The sequence below is a fragment of the Pan troglodytes genome, chromosome 15 (genome assembly GCF_028858775.2).
Source record: "Pan troglodytes isolate AG18354 chromosome 15, NHGRI_mPanTro3-v2.0_pri, whole genome shotgun sequence".
NCBI classification, from domain to species: domain Eukaryota; kingdom Metazoa; phylum Chordata; class Mammalia; order Primates; family Hominidae; genus Pan; species Pan troglodytes.
In genome coordinates, this window is record NC_072413.2 from 99,072,196 (window position 1) to 99,093,199 (window position 21,004).

At 54.3% G+C, this 21,004-nt stretch overlaps 3 long non-coding RNA genes and 8 other non-coding genes across 19 annotated transcripts in view; 10 read left to right on the forward strand and 1 right to left on the reverse strand.

Moving 5' to 3' along the window:
• MIR154 (microRNA mir-154) overlaps positions 1–15 on the forward strand; it is an 84-nt gene extending 69 nt beyond the window's left edge. The window contains exon 1 of the primary transcript NR_031985.1: positions 1–15. This exon is cut by the window's left edge and continues 69 nt beyond it. This is a non-coding gene — a primary transcript (microRNA mir-154).
• LOC112205398 (uncharacterized) overlaps positions 1–8,223 on the forward strand; it is a 29,390-nt gene extending 21,167 nt beyond the window's left edge. For all 5 annotated transcript variants that reach the window (XR_008539151.2, XR_008539153.2, XR_008539155.2 and 2 more), the window contains exon 3: positions 1–8,223. This exon is cut by the window's left edge. This is a non-coding gene — a long non-coding RNA (uncharacterized LOC112205398).
• On the forward strand, positions 751–851 carry MIR496 (microRNA mir-496). The gene has a single exon (NR_035824.1). It is a non-coding gene; the product is annotated as a microRNA mir-496 (primary transcript).
• Positions 2,228–2,295, forward strand: MIR377 (microRNA mir-377). The gene has a single exon (NR_035782.1). It is a non-coding gene; the product is annotated as a microRNA mir-377 (primary transcript).
• On the forward strand, positions 5,479–5,556 carry MIR409 (microRNA mir-409). Its single transcript, NR_035789.1, has one exon. It is a non-coding gene; the product is annotated as a microRNA mir-409 (primary transcript).
• Positions 5,626–5,715, forward strand: MIR412 (microRNA mir-412). The gene has a single exon (NR_035792.1). It is a non-coding gene; the product is annotated as a microRNA mir-412 (primary transcript).
• Positions 5,777–5,845, forward strand: MIR369 (microRNA mir-369). The gene has a single exon (NR_035771.1). It is a non-coding gene; the product is annotated as a microRNA mir-369 (primary transcript).
• On the forward strand, positions 6,091–6,169 carry MIR410 (microRNA mir-410). Its single transcript, NR_035790.1, has one exon. It is a non-coding gene; the product is annotated as a microRNA mir-410 (primary transcript).
• On the forward strand, positions 6,906–6,982 carry MIR656 (microRNA mir-656). Its single transcript, NR_035972.1, has one exon. It is a non-coding gene; the product is annotated as a microRNA mir-656 (primary transcript).
• A 7-nt stretch (positions 8,224–8,230) lies between the features above and the next one.
• On the forward strand, positions 8,231–13,180 carry LOC134808320 (uncharacterized). The gene is made up of 2 exons (XR_010151035.1): positions 8,231–10,854; positions 12,603–13,180. It is a non-coding gene; the product is annotated as an uncharacterized LOC134808320 (long non-coding RNA).
• LOC104002166 (uncharacterized) lies at positions 12,222–18,107 on the reverse strand. Of its 5 annotated transcripts, XR_001709365.4 has the most exons (6): positions 17,806–18,107; positions 16,782–16,956; positions 16,301–16,581; positions 14,726–14,806; positions 13,630–14,374; positions 12,222–13,143 (listed from the first exon to the last, which is right to left on the reverse strand). It is a non-coding gene; the product is annotated as an uncharacterized LOC104002166 (long non-coding RNA). The 5 variants fall into 5 exon arrangements; XR_010151037.1 differs by lacking the exon at positions 16,301–16,581 and having other exon boundaries at positions 17,806–18,078; XR_008539156.2 differs by lacking the exon at positions 17,806–18,107 and having other exon boundaries at positions 16,782–17,747.
• Positions 18,108–21,004: the final 2,897 nt, after the last annotated feature.

The window sequence follows — 21,004 nt, forward strand, 5'->3', positions numbered from 1 at the left end:
ATTTTTCAGTACCAAATCCCGCCTTGGAGGGCTTCCTGGAGTGGAGTCTCACTTCAGGGTGTCAGCTCCTCTCCAGGGTAAGGAAAGGGACCATTGACCATAGCCGACCCAGCAGTGTGCCCTGGCCCTAACCCTGTGTGTGCCCCATCCTTGGGGAGGTTTCTAGAGATGGTGCCAGCTTTGGGGAAGAAGTGGAGCTTTTCCTATCAGAGCTACTCTGTGGTACTGGTGGAGAGGTCTTCCATGATGCATTCGATTTATTTTTTGACCAATCCTACATAGTGGACTCTTTTGAAAGCATTAAATCTAGCCTTAAAGCACCCTCGGGTGGTGCCGAGTTTAGGAACTAGAACTGGCGTCTGAATGCCTGAACGCACGGCGAAGCTGACAGTGTGCACACTCTTCTTGGTGGGTCGTGCACCTGCAGGCGTCCTGCTTGCTTACCATGGCGGTTTCCTCGAAAAAGGCGGCAGTTCCCTCATCGGCTCACTGCATGTTTGACAAGACACCGTCTTGCTGTCTTCCCTGCTGCCCTCTCTTCATGTATCACAGATGGTGCTCTGCAGACCTCTCTGCTGTGGCACTTCCCTCCCTGAATGGCTTCCTGCAAGAGGTGCTAATTGCAAGTAAGGGATGGAGTGCGGCCCGGACCGCAGAGCTTATTTCGTGGGTGGTGTGTTGCCACCTTCCTGACTCTCAGTATCCCGTCCGTCCTCAGGCCTGCTGCTGGGACGCGCTGGAAGCGAGCACCCAAGTCAGGTACTCGAATGGAGGTTGTCCATGGTGTGTTCATTTTATTTATGATGAGTATTACATGGCCAATCTCCTTTCGGTACTCAATTCTTCTTGGGAAACGTCACGAGGGGAAAGCCCAGCCGGCACCTGCGCAGGGTAAGGAAGTGGATCACCTCCGCATGACAGGTGCTCTCTGTGTGACTTACATCACTTGGCCCATATCCCGGCCATCATTAGGAGGAATTCCCCGAAATGATGCTGACGTTTTAGTTGACATTGTGGTCTTCTAGTCGCATCCTTGAAGACTCGTCAGTGAATAAACCACATTTAGTCAACCTTTTTAGGTGTGAAATCATCTTGGCTGTGTGGCACACTTTAGGGAAAGGAACTCCTGGCGGAATGGAAGACATCCACATTACCCCCTCAAATACCTTATCTTCTGGGTGACCTCTGGGAAGCAAGGGGTGAAGGGGGTTTCCTCAGCAGTGAGAATTAATGTTGTTTAAAGACACGTTTCCATGGCACGACTCGGTTATTCCTACTGCAAGACGAGAATTGTTAATAGCATTTATTACTACCTTATGTTGCCAGCTGTGTGCCCTTGGAAAATCCCTTCACCTATCAGCTCTCTGGGCCTCAGTCTCTTCCTCTGTAAAGCAGGGTTAACAGCGGAGTGGAAACGTGCTCTTTGTGAAGTGTCTAGACAGCGTCTGGCACGTGGCTGTAGGATAAGCATTGTTTCTGAGGATGGTCATTATATGAATGTTATGTCATCTGCACTCATTGTCCTCTCGCCACTAGAATGGAAGCTCCCTGAGGGCAGAGTCCTTGTCTGTTTTGCCTGGCGCTGTGTCGCCAGATGTGCACAGTAGGTGTGATGCTGAATGAATGAATAGGCAGCGTGACCTGTTTTCTTGGTTGAACTCTCTTTGAGGCCTCCTGGAATGGAGTGCATGGAGTACAGTCACCTGAGCCTGTGCTGTCCCTGTGACGCAGCCCCACCCACCCTCTGAGGATGCTGCGCTGGACGAGGAGTCGCCAGCCTTCAGGTCGGGTCCTCCCTCAAACCCCTGTAGGCTGGACTGAACACGGTCACATGGTTCATAGGCAGCCCCCTTCTCTGTGTGAAATCCTGCTTCAGAGACTTCCAGAGGAGATACCGGCTCTAGGGCTGGACCTTGGTGTTCCAGCCCCTCTAGGGTAGGTGACCAGGGGCTGACTCTAGCTCGGGCTGACCTGTGATGTGTGTGTGCATAGCCTCGCCCCCACTGCCTGCTCCAGGGCTACAGAAGCTGGTCCATGACCAACCGTGTTCTGACCACTGCCTGGGGGGCTCCTCGGGGGTAGAGAGAGAGAGAGAGCAAGAGGGGAGAGAGCGAGCCAGCAAGCCAGCGAGCCTGCAGCTGGAGTCAGCAGGGAGGTCCCGCAGGCAATGCCGCCTTTGGTGAAGAGGCATCTCGGTGTGTTCTTGCCCGTGCTGATGTTTGACCCTTGAGCAGAGGTTGCCCTTGGTGAATTCGCTTTATTTATGTTGAATCACACAAAGGCAACTTTTGTTTGAGTATCAAATCCTGCTTGGGATGGCTTCCGGGACCCAGTGGCAAGCTCAGGGGCATCTACACCCCTCCCGTGAGCAAGAATGGACGGGGTAGACGTGGGTGGTCTGCCCTCTGCGGTCCTCTGCGGTGGATGAGAACAGATGTCGCTCAGAGAACACAAGCTTCATTCATGATGGGGGCGGGGCTCGCGGCCCGGGGAGGATGGCGTCGGTGTCGCCTCGGCTTTAGCTCTTACCCTGGACCCTGTCTCTTTACATCACCATTTTGGCTGTGTTGATCCCAAAGACATTTTGACTCCACCATTTTTTTTTCGGAAGGTATTTGACCTCGCGGATAAACAAAGAGCTCACACTTGGCAGGGTCTGTGACGAGTCTGCAGCCCCAGACCCCCGTCTCGCTCACAAGCACTGTGCTTCTTTCTGCACCTTTCCTTGTCTCTATGGTTCTCTTTCTATCCCCCAACCAAACATTGTTCCCAATTTTCTCCTGGGTTATGAAACAAATAGAGGCTATCAGTATCTCATCCCATTTGTATTAAATAATACTGATAAAAATAATCAACACAAAATAAAACTAAAAACAGCTGAAACGGCACAGCGCTAAATGTGTTCAGTTGACTACAAATTGGCAGAAGAATCCAATTTTCTTGACAACATTTCAGCTGTGACATTTGACCTGGGGAAATAGAAAGCTGCCGACGTGGCAGCCATGGAAGGAAATTCACAGTGGCGGCGGTGATAAACAGCGATATTTGATGTAGACAAGAACACATTGAGGAATCAAATCTTCATGCAGATTTTTAAATGGAAAAGAATTGATCCTAATGAAAATGATTTGGGGAAAATAACAAGGGAAATAAAAGAAATGAAAACAGCTCAACAGCGCGGTCAGGAAAGCTAAACAGGGAATTGGATTAGTATAATGGCATTGGCTCTGAAAAACACGTTTCTATGAAAATCAATGTTGGTACAATTCTTGTGAAGATGGTTACATTTGTGCGTGTTTACAGTGGAGTTGGTGGGGTCAGTAGGAACCTAGGGTCAAAAAATGGGATACAGTCTCCCCCTTTATGCAGTTGATCTTTTCTTGCTGCCCCAAACCTTCCCGAGAGCTTCCCGGAAAGGTGTGCTGACTTCAGGCGTGACACACTGGTAAGGCGTCCTCCCGGGGATCTGGGTGCATGTTGTCCCCAGAGCATTCACTACGTAAGTGACAAGCATCACCTGGTCTCCCTCCATCCCCACGGAGGGTTCTGGGTGAGACGCTGACTCCGGAGGGAAGCAGAAGTTCTACGGTCGGTGGGGTCTGGTCTTTCAGGACAGTTGCTTCTGTGAACTCAGAAAATCTGAGACAGCTCTTAGTTAATTTAGAAAGTTTATTTTGCCAAGGTTGAGGATACACCCGTAACACAGCTTCAGGAAGTCCTGTGGTCAAGGCACAGCTTGGCTTTATACATTTTAGGGAGACGTGAGACATCATTCAGTACATGTAAGAAGTACATTGGTTTTGTCTGCAAAGGTGGGACAACTTGAAGCGAAGGCAGGAAGGAGGGAGCTTCCAGGTCACAGACAGGTGATACACAAATGATTACATTCTTTCGCGTTTCTCATGAGCCTTTCCAAAGGAGGCAAATCAGATACGCACTGTCTCAGTGAGCAGAGGGATGACTTTGAATGGAATGAGAGGCAGGTTTATCCTGAGCAGCTTCCAGCTTGAGTTTTCCTTAGTGATTTTAGGGGCCCGAGATAACTTTCCTTTCACACTTCCAAGGCTATTGCTGAACACACAGGCATCCAGGAACATTCTGGGGTTCGGTCCTTCCTCAGACTCTGCTGTTGATACCTTACATGGTTCCATGCTGGCTCCAAGGACGTGCCCTTCGTTGGTGCCGAATGTCATTTGGTCATGGAGGCTGAAAGTCATTCTGGAGTTGATGTTTCCAAGGTCAAAAACCTTGCCGGGGCTGTGGAAAGAGCTCGTTGTTTGCTGGCCTGCTTTGTTGGTGACCAGCATTGCACATGGCTTTCTTTTCAGATCAAACCCTACCTGGAGAATTTCCAGAAGCAACAGCACCCTCAGGAGGCGGCCTGCAGCCGGAGCCCTCTCCAGGGCAGGTGCCTGAGGGCTGCCCATGGGACAGGCCCGATTGTACCCACGGTGCATGTCATCTGTTCCACTCCTGCTGACTCCGGTGCGTTCCGGGACCACCTTGGGAGGTGATGCCTGCCCAGGGAAGGAGGCTCTGATGCAGGTCAGTGCCCACGGCTCCTGAAGGGAAGTCGTCTGTGACATCTTTTCTTTCTTTACAGCAGGCCTCGCATGGCTGGCCTCTTGCTCCACTTGTAGCAAGGCGCAGAGGGCTCTCTGAGCTCATGCCAACGTCAGGGAAAGGACTCTGCTGTCGGTCCCACTGCAAAGTTCACAGAATGGGTGGTGGGCACCGAATCCGGACTCTGCCTGTGGCATCCATCGTCTGGCCCGATGCTTGCGGGCTGCCCGCTCCGGGAGGCACCTTCTGGGTGTTCTCTGAGTCTGGGGAAGGTTGGGTTCTGAGGTCAGGGCTGCCCTGACCCTTGTGAAGAGAAGACACCTGTGACTCACCTGCTTTCTTCTGCTGCATTTATCCCCCCAGTCCCTTATTTTGAATGTCTCACTTGCTTTATGAGGCTAATCAGATGGTCAGCCAGCTGTTGATAACTGTGAAGTTACCCTTTGAGGGATCCTGGGGTGATGCCTCTGTGGGCTGGAGATGGTGCTGGTGAGACCGCAGGTCTGGGGTCAGCGTTGTGCCCCGTTGAGCTCCTGCCAAAGGCATCCTCTGCTGGGAGGGAGGCTCTGTGCTTGTGCAGGGGTCCCTACAGGGGCACCCCCTCTCAGGGTCTGGGAATGAAAAGCGGGTGCGAGCAGGGTTTCATTTTCATCTTTAGCAAGGCGCCCAAGGAAGGTTGCTGTCTTTTCAGTATAAGATCCTACCTGGGTCTTGCACTTAACTTCTGGGAAGAGTCTCTAGATTCATTCTGGAAGGGGTTGGAATCGTTGGACTTGGTGATTGGGAACGTCCTTGGAGAGTGTGAGGCTCTGGGCTCTCAATGCCCAGACCTTGTGCTGCCCTTGGGGGAGGGTCTTCTGCAAGCACAGCCGCCTGCAAGCATCCACCTTAGTCCGAGCATCTGAGCCTCTCCATGGTACTCGGGGAGAGGTTACCCGAGCAACTTTGCATCTGGACGACGAATGTTGCTCGGTGAACCCCTTTTCGGTATCAAATTCCACCAGGGAGGCCGTCTTGGAGGCTGGGGCACCTCGGGGAAGGACGCCGGCATCAGCACCATTCTGGGGTACGGGGATGGATGGTCGACCAGTTGGAAAGTAATTGTTTCTAATGTACTTCACCTGGTCCACTAGCCGTCCGTATCCGCTGCAGCCTGTGGGGCCTGCGGGCCGGGGAGCCGATCGCGCTTCAGCTCAGCGCCTTTCCTGGTACTTGAAGGGAGATCGACCGTGTTATATTCGCTTTATTGACTTCGAATAATACATGGTTGATCTTTTCTCAGTATCAAATCTCACCTTGGAGGACCTGTTGGAGATGAAGCCCTTTTGAGGGTGGGAGCAGGACGGGTGCTTTGGAGTCGCTGCCTCAGTGGGGCCTGGTCACCGAGAGTGGGCCGGGCAGGGGTCTCTTTCCTGTCTCTGTGTCTTCTCACCTTTGATGTCCCATCCGTCCTCAGGACTGCTTCCCGGGGGCAACGCTGGCACCACGGGACGCAGCAGCCACGTTCTTGAGCCGATGGCACTCTGGGTACCTGAGAAGAGGTTGTCTGTGATGAGTTCGCTTTTATTAATGACGAATATAACACAGATGGCCTGTTTTCAGTACCGCTACCGCCCGGTGGTGTGCGGGCGCCACGCCTGAGGCGGGACTTTCCAGGGTACGTGAATGCATGGGCTGGTGTGACATTTGTCATCCTTTCCCCTGACCCCCGCCATTGAATCATTTTGGGAGAGCTTTCGGGGGGCCATGTGGACTTTGGGGAAGATGCTAGGGTTGTGCACTGTGGTGGGGTGCGGTCATGAAGCTGATGAGCAATGGTGACGGGGCTCAGTCTGTTTTTCATGGCCAGTGTCATCGAGGCAGAGGACACGGGGGAGCCAGTCCCGCTGGAAGGCATCCTGCTGGAAGGCCACCCGCCCCTCGCCAGGATGTTGGGGGCGGCTGCATGCATTCCCTGCGCCTGGGCTGCCTTCTGCTCATCCCAGTGCTGTGAGACCCTGGGTGGGAGCTGTTGCCTTGGGTGGCCGTGTGCGTGTGCTGCTCCTTGTGGTGCCTGAGGAGAGGTGGCCTGTGTTGCATTCGCAGAAATCATGACACACAAGACACGAGCGGCCTCTCTTCAGTATCAGATCCCACCTGCATGATTCCTGCACCTGCTGATGTCGGGGAGGTCCGGTTGCGCGCCCTGTGGGCCCCCAGAGGCATGGCTGGTGGCCGAGCACGCGCTTGACTTCCACCTGCAGCCCTGTGCTGGCCTCCATCCTGGAGGCGGGTGGCGGGTGGCAGGGCCCGTCCCTGAGGAAGAAGCCTCCTCCCTGGAGTCAATGCTGCTCAGTGGTACCTGAAATAGGTTGCCTGTGAGGTGTTCACTTTCTATATGATGAATATTATACAGTCAACCTCTTTCCGATATCGAATCCCACCTTGGATGCCTTCCTCTTTGCTGTCAACTCCAGGCAGCAGCTGGCTCTGCGCTGGTTGACCCTATGGACTTTGTGTAGGACCTGTGTCACTAGGCCTGTTAATTTTCCAGCTCCGCTCTGTTCTGGGGGGCTTTGGAAGTGTGATGGAATGGCATCCCCAATTCCAGCGTCAGCGGGAGCACCCGCCATGCCCTTGCTTCTGGTTGGCACATCCCCCGGGCTGGGCTGGCTCTCAGCTACCTGATGCTTATGTCATATTTGCACCCCTGGCCTGCCCAGACTACAGGAAGATGACCAGAGGCCTGTTTGCAGCTGACCTGGAGACTTAGTGACTCCAGAACATGCTGCCCATGCCCAGGGTCCAGGGCTGAAGGCAAGGAGCACCTCAGGAGTGACCCCAAAGAATGAGCTAAGGCTGTCCTTTATCACTCATTGTTGATCAGTGAGCTCCTGGGCTCGGGAGATCTTCCTGAGCTGGGCTCCCGTCATCCCCTAGTTGAGACGTCGCTGCCTTGGAAGTCACAGCCTGTGCCTGCCCTCCCCCTTGTCCTCCTCCTCGGGACCGCTCCTCTCCATGCCTAGCATGGGAGTGGGGATCCCTGGCACCATCCCTCTGGGCTGCCTGCTCCCACTCTCCCTCAGCACCCCTCTTCTCCAGCCCCTGGGCCACAGCCCTGCTGGAGAGGCCGCCCCACAGGCTAGGTCCCTCCAGCCTGTGGCACTTGGGTCTCCCTCCAGTGCCCCTCCCTCTGCCAGGGAGAGCATTTCCAAGTGCAGAGTCCAACTGTTTAACTCCACTGCCCAGGGCACCTCTGCAGGCCCCTTCCCTTGGGCTTGGTGCCAAAATGATCCAAGGACTCCCCAGGCCCTCAGAGTGGCAGCCCCCCTCTTCTTTTGGAGCCACAGCCTATCCCCCACGTGTTTTCATCCTTCATTCTGGCCTTGCACATTTCCCTCCTTCTGGAGCTGGGTCCTGGGCCGCCCTGCTCTGCCCTCGGCTGCCTCCTGTCCAGGGTCCGGCCCTTCCTTCCTTAAAGGCCCACATCCTTTGCATTTTCCTTTCCCAGGGGTTCACAATTCCCAAGGGGATGGAATGTCTCTTGTTCAGCAAGGTCATCCCTGATAACCCTATAAAAGCAGCTCCCCTTGCCTCTTCCCTATCACATTCTACCAGTTGCCCCGTTACTGTTTTCTTCCTAGCTTACAGTTCTCTGAAATTGCCTAATGTTAATGTCTACCTGTTGCCCCGTTACTGTTTTCTTCCTAGCTTACAGTTCTCTGAAATTGCCTAATGTTAATGTCTACCTTCTTTGTGCCCTAGACTGTGAGATTTCTCATTGGCAGAAATTTCTCTCTCTCTCTCTCTCTCTCTCTCTCTCTCTCTCTCATCCCCTGCTGTGTTCAGTAGCAGAACAGTGAGTGTTTGTTGATTGACTAATGGAGTCCCCAAAGGCAGGGACCAGATCAGATGAATTCCCAGGCAGGTGCTGGGCACAAAGCAGGCAGTGAATAAGATGTGGTGATGGAGTACATGAACATGTTCATCGATTTTTGGAAATTCTTCCCATTTGTTCAAAGCTGTTTGGTTTTCTAGCTTTTTCTGCCCTTCCAGGATGAGGCTGAGATTAGCTGCAGGAGGCACGAGTCAGTTGGGTCTGGGTTCTCTCTTCCACTTTTCGGGGGGTGGGGGCACCAAAGCCCCAGAGGAAGTGACAGGCCCTGTGTTCCCCTGCAGATGCCGACTGATCGCGCCCCCGCCCCTCCAGCAAACGCCCCAGCGCTGAGAGCCAGATGCTCTGGGGAACTCCATCTGCAACGGGCTGGAGCGTGGTGTTAGGGCTCATATTTTATGCATGGGGCTGACTAAATGGGAACATTTGCAGATGAAAATTGCTGTTAATGCATCTACACATCTTTGGAATATATTAAATGTGCGTGTGAGGGGAAGAGTGACATTAGCCTTATTTAATAGCTTCAATATAACCATCCCCGCACACCACGGCGTTAACAGGCACGGCCCCCCCCCGAGTCTCCCAAGCCACCACTCAGGAAGAGTGCTGGGTGCATCACGCGCCACTTGAGAATTAGGGGTGAGTCCAGCGTCGGCCCGGCATGCAGCAGCGTGCATGTTCCCCGCCGATTTCTAACCCAAACACAGTGACCCTGTGCCACTCGATGCAGAATTTCATTAAAAGCAAAAATGATTGATTTATCTATTGTTTGCGGAGAAGAAAAAATAAACAAAGGGCCTTTCTCATCAGATAAGCCAAATAAGAACGTGTGCCCCACAGGTGGCCAGGATGAAAGTCTCCATGGACCCTTCAACCAGAGGCTCTGTGACTTGTCCCGTCTCCAGGGCGGTGTGTAAACCCTGCCGCCAGTCCAAGTTCACGAGGTGTGCTCCCTTCTCCAGTGCAAGGGCCCGGTTTATCCCCACTATGTCTCCTGGACGTGGTTGGGAAATTGAACAACCTGGACCTCCGTTCCCATTTCCTTGTTGTTTTTAGCGGGAGATAAGAGGAGAAGTAATAGCTGTCGTGTTGGGGCGCTTGCCTTGGTCCTGGGCCCCATCAGCTGCTGTGAGGAGACAGTTTCTTTTCCACAGTTGAGGAAATGGAGCACAGAGAGGTTGAGTGACTCAACCAAGGTCACCCAGCTGGAGGTGGGGCAGGGTCTGGCTCCAGGCCGTGTGCTCACTCACCCTGCTTGCAAGGGCTTTAGGAATAGCCCCTGTGTCCTGGAAGACAGATCGCTCACCGAATGGGCCTCTTTTCTTGGTATTATATGATGAGGTGGGCTCACTTTCCCCCAGACTTAGCTTGCCAGAATATTCATGGTTTTTTCTCTGTACTCACCTGTCGTCTCTCCAACGTGGTGCCATCACCCATGAAGTGGGATGCTTTGGTGCGTGTCTGGCCTGGGGAGAGGGCTGCTTGCTTTGTCAGAAGACTCAAAGCATGATGGGCATCCAAATACCAAAGACCTATGTTGACCTGTGTTTTTCACTCCGCTTGATGGCAGTTGAGGGCTATATTCACTGCCTCGGTTGCATGGAGTGAACAAGACCTAGTGAAGGTGGCGGGTGCGCTGAGACCATCTGGTTGATCTCTCCTGGGCGGGACCAGGTGCTCCCCTCACCACCCCCACCCTTGTCTGTGTACCACCACTCTGCACAGACACGTTGGCTGGTGCAGTCCTGGAGACCCACGGAGCTCACGGTCGTCAGGGGTCCTCAAGGATTCAGAGAACCCCCAAATGTCAGGGCTGCTCCCTTCTTGTCCTGCCTTTCTGCTCACACCCTTGGACAGGTAAGAAAACTGAGGTCCACAGAGGGCAGGGTGCATTGCTGTGGCTTTTGTTCTGAGCACTGTCTCCCCAACTTTGGGGTTGAGACTCTGGGGTCAAGACCCACCTCTGATGAACGAGCGGCTTCCTTCTTTGTAAAAATTGAGGCGACCCAGACCAAGAAGGGCTGCAAAATCACCAAGCCAGGACCTCAATACCCAAGGGGCTGGGGTTTCGGCCACCCTGTGGCAGAGCTTTTAGAAGCCAGGGCCCTTGGCTCGGCAGTGCTGGCTCATAGTAGGTGCTTAGTTCATGCCTGTCTCCTTGGATGAAATCTGACCATAGACACCAGTGCAAAGCAGGTGTTCAACACAGGAGGGTGTACTGAACCCGATCTCTCTTTCACCAGGAGGAAGCACACAGGAGGCACTCAGAGAACGTTTGTGGAATGAATAAATAAAAGCATATTTTGAGGGAATAAAGAAGCAGAAAAACAAAGAAGAATCTGGGGAAGATGGGCATAAATCTCCACCAAGTGCTGCCAAGGCTTCCCAGGCGAGGCTACTGAAAAGACCCTGTGGAGGTAGAGGGACAATTTGTCATGGATGGGAATGGGCTTGAGGGCCGGGAAGCAGGGCATGATGGGGCCTCATTCATCATTTTCCCGTTATCCCAGCGGCGTGCAGGGGAGCAGGTACAGCACCTGCCTGTGCAGCTGCACTGCCTGCCCGAAGGCCCTAGGCCCTGGGCCAAGTGAGTGACCAGCGGGGGACTGGGAATGGAAAGGACCTCAAGGAAGGACAAGCTGAGCTCTGGGAGGCCACCTCCTCCAGGAAGCCTTCCTTGATTCATCCTTCACAGGCAGTCTCAATTTGCAGTCAGATATCCACTGCTCTGATTCTTAGATCAGCAAGTATCTCCCTACCCAGACTGCAGGCTCTGCTGGGGCCGCGGCTGTTTCTGACTTGTGCACAATGGCATCCCTGTACCTAGCACAGGACTGAGTCCAGAGAAAGTGCTCAGTGATGCTTGTTGGCCTTGTCTCTCCTCTGTGGGCAGCACTGGACAGGGCACCCGGCGGGTCCTGAGGGTGTGGACATCCCACGGCAGAGCCTGTGGTTGATCCCGACCATGAACCAAGGCCTGGGGCGGGGGTGGCCACATCAGGCCACTTCTGCCAGGAGAGATGTGGCTGTGAGCTGGGGGTCTGGCCTGTCCCCGGAGGCATTCCTTGGGTTTGCATCCATCAGAAGATCCACTGGTTGCCTCTATTTGGGCCTGGAGCAGGGATGGGATTTTTCCAAGGTACATGGGGTCTAGGGGAGACCCAGGCCCATTATTAGGGTCGGTCTTGAGAAGGCAGAGATCAGGCCACCACTTTATTTGGTGTAGCTCCTCGCTCCACTGGTGTGCGTTGAGTGAATGAATGCATCAGGGATTCCTGATTCCTGCCCAGAGCCCCCTCCGCACCCCACACAGCCTTGCTCCAAGGAGAAGGGGTCAGAGCCAACTGGACAGTGCTACAGCATGGGGAGCCTCGACCAGGCTTGGCCCTCGACGATGGGATAGGCAGACAGCCCCCTGTGCAAGGGAGCTAGCTTGCAGGGTCCCGAGAGGCCAAAGGCCCTGGTCTTTCCTGGGGCAAGAGGCTGCTGAGAAGGTGCACAGAGCCTGGGTGCAGGAAACCGTCCAGAATGCTGCTTCCCGCCATCTGTGAGATCTTCGTTTTCTCTAACACTCAAAAATAGATGTTTCTGTTATGCTCTCTCGTTGGCAGGGGAGCGGCAGGGCCTGCCAAGGCCTGGGGGAGCCCGCCAGCCTGCTGAGTTTTACTGTACAAACAGTTGGGGAGGGGGGGCTGTCTCTGTTAACTTGAAATTCCCCGATCAGTAAACATGCCAATTTAAAGTGTAATTAACTCAGGCCGGAAAAAATTCAGATTTGGACTGCTTTTCACAGTTGAGGTTGTTTTTCTTTTATTTATTTATCTCTTTCCGGGTGTGGTGGTATCTGTGGCTGGTTTTAGCCAGGAAAAATAGAAGGGGGACCGGGTGGGGAGGGGGCTGGTTGGGAGAGGAAAGGCTGGAAGGAAAGGAAGAGAAACGGGTGGGTGGCCTGACACCCAGCAGCCAGGTGTCTATAGGTTTTCTGTCCTGGGAGGGGGCTGTCAGGGTGATGCCCGCCTGCAGAGAGGGGGTCATTCTGTGAGGTTGGGCTGCAGACCCCTGTGCCAGCGGGCCTGGTGATTCGGAAATGACAGGGCACTGTGGAGAGACCCCAGGAAAACACCCAGTGCTGCTTTTGACATTCTCTCTCCATCTCCCCTTTCAGCGGCTGCTCTGCCTGGGATAAACACATTTCAAGAGTCTCAGTCCCCGCTTTGCCACCATCTCCTCCTCTGATCTCCTTTCCTGCTTCAAAAGACTCCAGAATCTTCTCGGTTCTCAGAGAAGGCTGAATCCACCTATGACCTAGTGGGTGCACCCTGTGCCGAAACTGTTTACCTTGTGGTCCCCGGAGCCGTGGGTCACGACCTGGGCCTCACGTAGGCCCGCTCCTCAGCAGACCCCAATCTGCGGCTTCTCCCACCTCACTGGGGAAGAAGGAGAGCCCTGGGGATGTGGAGAAGCCCCCCCACCCCCGCCACATCCCCCACATCTTACAGAATCTCGATCGAATCCCCGGGGGCACATCCCTCAGCAGGACAGCAACAGTCTTTGCCGCGGCATGGGGAGGGCTGTGCTGGGGATGAGCGCCCAGCGGCCGTGGACTAAGTGAAGGAAATGACCGTGCTCTTCTCCCAGCTGGATGGCGAGGCCGGGCAGGAACCGCGGAATTCCTGCTCTTCGTTTTCAAACACTTTGCTGTCAAGCTATTTGAATAATAAATACACATTATAAAAATGTAAATATGTTTGTGTGTCTGTATGTTCGGAGATGATGTTTGTTAAGCGGGAGGTTTAACAACGGAGGCCATCTGCCTTCAGCAGGGATTCGCACAGAATGTCACTGGCCTTCGCCCAACAAGCACTTTGCAGGGAGCAACCTCCTCAAGTCGGGGCTCACTCCTGGGTCCCCCTCCACTGCATGCGAGCCCCCCCGTTCCAAGGCAAGAGACAGGGTCACGAAAATGCATGCTTCTTCATCAATCCGAGGTCTCAAACGGCTCCCCCAGCCCCACTGCCTGCCCGTTCCAGGCCTGGGGCTGGCAGCCTGGGCCCCACGAGGGGGCAGAGGCCAGAGCCCGGCGGCAGAGCCCGTGCCCACGCCTCGCTGCTGCCAGCCTCCGCTTGGTCACGACACAGCCAGGCTGACTCAGACACAGCCCCGAGCGGGAGCCTCATAAATGACATCATTACCTATGAAACCTGCCGTGTAGTGCGCTAGCAGGGAAGGACGCACTCTGGCCGCCCGGTGACTCACACTGTTTTCCCCAGAGCCTTCCTGCTCCACCGCCTGGGTCTGAGCTGGCTGGGCAGGGGGAGGGGGCACTCAGCTTGGCCTCACTCCCCCGCTCTGCTGCAAATGCAAAAGCAATCGGCCAGGCAGCCACCATCCTGCTGAGGGCTGTGTGTGGGGGTGGCGGGGAGGAGGGGGGGCACCATCTCTCCGGCCTCCCTCTGCAGCCCCAGTGGCGCTCCAGAGGGACTGTCAGTTGCCTATGACAGGGGAGGAAACTGAGGCCTAAAGAGGCCCAATGCCTGGCCTCACAGATCCCACAGGGGAGGGTGGCTTCGGCTCATGCTGGGAACCCCCAGGGAGACCCTTGGGCGAGCCCAGCCGCTGGGCAGAGCTGCAAAACCTCTGGCCGTTCCTGCTGGGCCTGAGACTCCAGCTTCTCCTGAGCTCCTTTGGTGCAGCCAACTCCTCCTGCTGAAAAACACTTCTACTCTTGAAAGTGGTGGCCTTGCCAACCCAAGATGTCCCCACCAGGTGGGGGGCACTGTAGGGGAATGCTAGTTTTTTTCTTCTTCAATTTAAAAAAAGTAAAACAAATAAAATGGGACCTGTTGGGTATGGCCTTCAGAGTCGGAGGACTTGGGTTAAGATCCAGCCTTTGTCATTTACTGGTACTGTGGTTTACTTGTATCTGGCCTCCACCTCCTAGGCAGGATGAGAGTAAAATGCCTGTTAGGTTCACGTTAAACTGGGGCTCCCCCTCAATGATCCATGGTTGGGGAGGACCCCCACCAATCCTGAGGTCGCCGTGCACCTGCAGCCCGGACCTCACCCTGGCCCGGGGACCTGCCCTGATGGTCCAGCCCCCCACACACTGCTGGCTCTGGGGCTGTGCCCTCCTGATACGCCCCCAGCACGTGATGGCATCCCCCAAACAGAACAAGAACCACAAACAGCAACAGCCCGTTTTTGCTCTTAGGAAGCTCAGAGCAGCATCTATGCCAAAATCGTTCACACTCTGGTCCCCGGAGCTACAGGTCACAAGCTGGTCCTCACCCAGACCCGCTCCTCAGCAGCCTCCATCCCTGACCCTGGTTTCCTGGGGACTCTGCTCCGCTGACTTCTGAGCTGTGGGAGCTGTAAGGGAGAGGGGTGGGCCACAGACTTGATGGGAGGATACAGAGGTAGAAATTCAAGTCAGGGCCACAGAGTTGTGTTCAAAGCTGGGAACATGACCTGGGCTTGGCACAGAGCCGGGCGCCTGGGAGGAGCGGAGAGGGAGAATTGGAGGGCACCGGGATTGGTAATCCTCAATGCATCTTAGGCAAATGAGCTCGGGGTCACAGGGCAGGATACATGGGACCAAGGAACACTAGCCAGCCATCAGTGCTGTGACCCAGGTGGGCTTGAGGTACAGTGGGGGGGTCCCAGGACTGGCAGGCCCCACAGAGTAGCCTTCCCTGAGTTTGTCTGAGCCAAAAATCCCAGCAAAGGGCTTTGTGGCCCGTTGCCACTTTCACCCTGGTAGCTCCACCCCGTCTCCCCCTTTGCCATGAATTCACAGCTCTCCTGCGAGTCCACAACCCATGCCGTGACTTTCAATGGGTTAAGGAATGTGCACATCTCTAAGTGACCACACGTGCCCCGTCATGTACACGTGCACACACACTGACATGCATTTGAGGAATGGGGGCATTCTCTGTGCCTGAGCAGAGGCCAGGGACCCTGGATGGGTAGGAAAGAGTCGAGGGAGTTGGGCAGCAGAAGCATGTGCTGGTAGGGATGGCAAGGAGCCCTGGATGTTGGTGGTAGGTGGGTGCTGTATCAGGACCTGGGCTAGAAGAAAGGCTTGGGATTAGAGCGGACCCGGTTCTCTTTGAAGCATAGCTTTCTTCTGGTTCTTTCTAAGACCAAAGCAACTGACACCTGTGCAGCTGTCCCTGGGTCACTTTGTCTGATGTCACACAGCCACAGGACTCTCTCTCTTTCCCGGTCACTACTGAAGCTGACCCTGCCCTCTCCCCCCGGTGATGAGGCCTCTCTTCTCACAGATGGGTGATTTCTCACTCGCATCCAGTTCCCCTCCTGGCCACACTCATTTTCTTATTGAGGCGCAGGGGGTACCACCCCTGGTTTGGGGACTGTTCGGCTGGCCACACCCCCTCTTTGGTGGGTAGCAGAGAAAGTGACACTTCTGACTAAAAAGACTGGGGTCACACTGCCCAAGAATTGAGTGGAGTTTCTTGCACAGAAAGAGTTTGTTTTCCAAAAGACAAAGAAGTTTCTAAGCCTCAGGAAGGGATGCCGAAAAGTCAGTGGACTGAAGCTGGCCAGGTTTCACCCCCAACTTGGGCACTAACCCTGAGGATGGGTGTGGGGGCAAAGGTGGCATCAATGCTGCCAGAGCCTCATGCTCCAACACACGGGAGCCACTAGCCCAGCTCGCCCATGCCTGTGACCTTGGGGCTGTCACTTGAACCCTCTGGGCTTCCGTGTCCTCATAATAGGATCTGGGTTCTTGAGAGAGAGACACCAAAGCATGCCCGGAACAGAGCCCAGCAGCCCACTCCTCCTCCGTCACCCCAGGCCTCTCTGCCAACCTTCTCTGCCTCTCCCATTTCAGCCCCATACCTGGTTTAGACCCTAGGGGGATGCTGGGTGCACAGAACAGACCACCTGCGCTTGGGCCATGGCTGCTGGGTACTGGCCTCTTCCCTAACGAGGGAGGAAGGAGTGAGGAGAGCCCTCAGAGGGGCCATGGGCAGTCCTGGGGTGCAGAGGCTGAGTCCCGAGGAAGTGGGGGCTCCTGCCGCCTGTCCGCAGGGTCCTGGCTGTGTCAGGTGGGGCTGTTGTTTCTCTCTTGTCTGCTGTCATCTTCCCTTTGCCATTTCCCTCGCGGGGCTGACATTTTCCTGGCAGGTCCAGGAGGAAGGAGGGTGACAGCTGCACAGACAGCCCCGGTGAGGGGGCAAGCCCGGCCTGTACTAAGGCTGCCTCTTCCCCCGGCTTGGGGAAAAGAACGGGTGCAGACCACCTCTTCCATGGAGGGGTAACTTCATGGGTTTCCCCCGAAAACCCCAAAACTTGGGACTGCTGCGGGGTTTCCACCTACCCTGCCTGTGCCCGGCTCAGAGCAGCCTCCGACGGTCACCTAAAAGGCGGGCAGCAGTCCCGTTTGTCTCCAATATATCCTCCCTCTCCAGGATTCTCGGAGCACTTGTGATGGCAGCAAACTGAGTCTCAGCGAGGGGTTCACTGGCCTTGCACGGCTCCCGGCACTTTGTAACCTATAACGAGACGAGGACCGTGAGGATGTATTCACATTTCCCGCATTCAGCTTCTATTTAACTACGTCTCCGAGCACGCGTGCTCTGAACTATGACCCCACAGAGAGACCACCACCTCCCCGCAACTGCCTGGCAGGGCGCACCAGGCTGCAGAGACAAAGGAACGGGACCTTTAGAAGCCTGGACCAGTTACTGGCACTGGGCGCCCACCTCTGGGTTGGGGAAAATGCCGTGTGCCCAGTGCAGCCCCAAGATGCTTCCTGGCCAAGAGGACCCCGTTCGTCAAGGCCTTTACACCCCTTATCTCCCCCAATGCCCTTTCCTGGCAGCCAGCCAGTGCTTCCACCTTTCCCCTTTTCAGCCAAAAAAAAGTAAACGCAGGCCAGAGAAGCCACCTGCCTGCGGTCCCACAGCCCGAGGTGGAGACGGAGGGGGTGCTGCCACTCCAAATCTGGGCGCCCCCACCCCAGAATAGAGCCCAGAGCCAGAAGAAATCCACCCTTGGGGCCAGGCTGGGTGGACATGGAGAGGGGGTGGAGGAATGCCGGCGGGAGGTACTGAAGGCTGCGGGGGTGAGGGGTTTGAGGGGTCCCCAGGGGTCCCTGCCCTGCAGTTCTTTGGGGTTCACAGATTGGAAAAGCTGGTGCCCTTCTGAGGGTGGGTGGGGGTGGCGGCAGAGGCAGAATAAAACCCCCTCCCCTAGAGCCGGGGTGGCTCAGCGGAATCATCGAGAATGAGACCGCTGGTTGCTAATGGGCTTGGGGAAAATGGGATGCAATTTCCCCGGTGTTTCTCAGGCCCAGAGCTATTGAATAAATGAAGTGCGCGCCGGCGGAGTCAGTAACTCACTGCGCGGCTCCTGGCAGGCGGGGGCGGAGTGGGGGCCGCAGAACCGGACGTGCCTGGCGAGGTTCAGAGGCGCTAGCGGTGTGGTGGGTGGGCAGCACCGGGATGGCTGGAGGGAGGGGCTACGGGGGGAGGCGCTGCCGATCCCACACTGGTCTGGAGGGGAGAAGGGAGGGGCGGATGGGGTTTGCTGGAGAACTTGACTTGCTTCGCTCCCCTCAAGGGGCAGCTGCTGGGAGACCAAGTGTCAGCAGCTGGCAATCAGGGCCCCAAGCCTGGAGACTTCTGGACAGGCGGAGGCAAGCCGACCATGACGGCTTGGGTGCAGGGAGCAGGTGTCTGAGCCTTTGACGTAGACCTCCTGAGCCCCCACTGCACGGGGCAGGGGAGGGGCCGCGCAGGGAGGAGAGCGGGTTTCCGAGAGCTGCACATTTACCAGACATCACAGCCACCCCTCCGCTGAGCTGGGGGCTGCTCTGGGTTCGGGATCTGCAGTTCACAGAGCCCCTGCAACGCTGTCCCACCCCCAGCCTCCAGAAGAGGATGGAGGACTGCCAGACCGGCTCAGGCCTGGGGTGGGGTGAGGGGCTGCCGTGGGCTTCAGGGCCCCCACACCCTGTTGGAGCCCCCTAGGGGGACGGCAGACCGCCTCGCTCTCTGCTTGGTTCCTCTGGGTATTTGCTGGGTGACCCTGGGCAGACTCCTGGTTTCTCTGGGCCTCCAGTTTCCAGGTGGAAAATGGACCATGCACCCATTGGGTCCTCCTGGCTCCAGCTGTTCACCTCTGTGCTCATGCAGACACTCACTCCACTCCGTTGGCCCCATAATTTCCAGAGCCCCCAGCATCCACTTTGGACCCTTGTTCAAGAAAGCCCCCAGCTCTGAGTAGCTAGGCTCTTCTCACACCTTCTAGAACACACAGCCAAGCCAATGAGGGGGACAGGTGCTCCCCCAAGATCTTTCTCCCAGCCCCAGTGAGGTCCATGGGAGTCCTCCTCTTTCTCACTCTCAGTACCCCCACTCTTTTGACTCTAGGGGATCTTCCCCTCCTTCCAAAGCCCCAGCCCCCTTCCTCCAGGAAGCTGCAGGAGGGTGCAGGGAGCTGTATAAGCCTGGGCCAACAGAAGGGTAAAAATGCTTGAAAAATTTAGATCTCAGGATCCCGGCCTTCTAAAGCCAAAACCTCGTACAAAAGATATCATGGAGTGACAGCAGATCTGAGTTGGTGGCTCAGTGGGGCTTGGCACAGGGTACACTGGGATGAATGCCTGATCCCAAGAGCCACTAAGCCCACCTGCTTGCCCACAGTTCCCGAATGTCTCTGGGGAGACCCCACCTCCCCTGCTGGGCACTGCACCAAACTCTGGGTCCCCAGGGAAAATGCTTCTGAACTGCAGTTTCCACAAATGCAAGAGGACCAAAGGCTGCGTATCTGCTCTGCAGCACGCCTGTGCCTGTGGCTCCTTGGTGGGCAGGGCTCACTGTGCAGGGTGCTCACCCTTGCCTTTCCCGAGAGCAGGGCAGGGCAGAGCACTAGAAGATGGTCTCGCCCAAGGCTCTTCCCCCTGGGAGGATGGCCAGCCCGATGTGTCTCCATTGGTGGGGAGCTTGGGGGTGGGGGTGGGGTGGCGCTTCTGTGCTCGGGTGCCCCACAGGCCTCACCTCATCATTCCCAGGCATCTCATCTCATTTCCAGATAAGCGCAGAGTGATGACACCATAAGCCCAGAGCCCCACAGCTGGGGTCAAAGGCCTTCAGTCCCATAGAATGAGTTAGGGAAAATTTCTTCCTCTTTGATTTTTTTGAAATAGTTTCAGGAGTATTAGTATTAGTTCTTTGTATGTTTGGTAGAAGTTGACTGTGAATCCATCCAGTCCTAGACTTTTCTTTGTTGGGAGACTTTTTATTACTGATTCAATGTTGCTACTTGTTTTTGGGCTTTTCAGGTTTTCTGTTTCTTCCTGATTCAGTCTTGGTAGGTGGCATATTTCTAGGAATTTATCCATTCCCTCAAGGTTTCCCAGTATTACCCTGATACCAAAACCAGACAAAGACACAACGAAAAATAATAATAAAACTACAGGCCAGTGTTTCTGAAAAACATAGACACCAACATCCTTAACAAGATACTAGCAAATCAAATCCAACAACACATCAGAAAGATAACATACCATGATCACATGGGATTTATACCTGATATAAATGCAAGAATGGTTTGACATATGTAATGCATGTGCTACATCACATCAACAGAATGAAGGACAAAAACCGTGTGGTCATCTTAATAGACTCAGGAAAAGCATTTAATAAAATTCAACATCCGTGCATGCTAAAAACTCTCAACAAACTGCGCATACAAGGAACATACCTCAAAATAATAAAGGCCATCTACAACAAACCCATAGTTACATCACTCTGAATGGGGAAAAGTTGAAAGCTCTTCCACTAAGCACTGGAGGAAGACAAGGATGCCCACTCTCACCATTCCTCTTCAAGACAGTACTGGAAGTCCTAGCCAGAGCAATCAAGCAAGAGAACCCAATAAAAGGCATCCAGATTAGAAAATAGGACGTCAAATTGTCCCTCTTTGCTTATGATATGACCTTGTATGTAGAAAAATCTAAAGACTCCTCCAAAAAACACAGATTTGATACATGAATTTAGTGAAGTTGCAGGATACAAAATCAATGTACAAAAATCAGTAATGTTTCTATACACCAATGATGATTTAGTTGAGAAAGAAATTAAGAAGGCAATCCCATTTACAAAAGCTACCAAAACAAACAAACAAACAAACAAAAACAAAAAAACCCACCTAGGAATAGCTTTGACCAAGGAGGTGAAAGATCTCTGCAAGCAAAACCAAAAAACACTGATGAAAGAAATTGGAGATTACACAAATAAACAATATGGTCATTAAAATGACCATGTTGCTCAAAGCAATCTATACATTCAATGCAATCCTCACCAAAATACTAATGTCATTCTTCACAGAATTAGGAAAAACAATCCTAAAATTCTTATGGAACCAAAAAAAGAGCTCAGATATCCAAAGCAATCCTGAGCAAAAAGAACAAAGCTATAGACGTCCCACTACTTGACTTTAAAATATATTACAGGGCCATAGTAACCAAAACAGCATGATACTGGTATAAAAATAGACACAGGGCAATGTAACAAAATGCAGAACCCAGAACTAAAG